This window comes from Mandrillus leucophaeus, unplaced genomic scaffold (genome assembly GCF_000951045.1).
Source record: "Mandrillus leucophaeus isolate KB7577 unplaced genomic scaffold, Mleu.le_1.0 Scaffold160, whole genome shotgun sequence".
NCBI classification, from domain to species: Eukaryota; Metazoa; Chordata; class Mammalia; order Primates; family Cercopithecidae; genus Mandrillus; species Mandrillus leucophaeus.
This window is the reverse complement of record NW_012101588.1, coordinates 876,994-877,724: the sequence shown is the minus strand read 5'-3', so window position 1 is coordinate 877,724 and position 731 is coordinate 876,994.

The window sequence follows — 731 nt, the reverse complement described above, 5'->3', positions numbered from 1 at the left end:
AGAGAGAGAAAAAAGACAGAAAAAGGAAAAAAAAGAAAAGAAAATATTTGTGCAGAAAAGATGTTTGCATCTGTACTGAATGTATACAGACTTATTTTTTTGTCATTATTCCCTAAACAATATGGTATAGCAACTACTTACTTAGCATTTACATTATATTAGGCATTATAGTTAATCTAGAGATGATTTAAAGTATAAGGGAGGATGTAGGTAGGTTATATGCAAAAATGACATCATTTTATATCCAGGACTTGAACATTCTCAGATGTTGGTGTCCATGGGGGTCCTGGAACCAATCCCCATGGATACCGAGGGACAACTGTATTGGTTTTTAGTACGGAAACTCTGCCAGCAAACCATGTCCTCGTGACCTTTACATACACATGATAGAATAAAACACGCTCCTCATTCAAACACCAGAAGCACCATGGCCATTTCAGGGAAGACATCTCTGTCCCCTTGTTCCAGGAAATATTTTATCCTATCTCACTCTTGGTTTTGGTTCTCCTTGGTGATTCTAGAAGGTCAACACCTGTGCAAGCCATGAGATATCACAGTAAATATACCAAAGAGAGTTCACTTCACAATGAGTTATGTGCTTCCTGAACCCTACACCATGATTTTGTTCCTGGAGGACACAAAAAACTTGATTTTAAAATTTCTTTATCTGTCAGACAAATCACAAAGATAACAACAGCCAGTCTTCAAAGTACATCAGGAAAAAGCTTCTA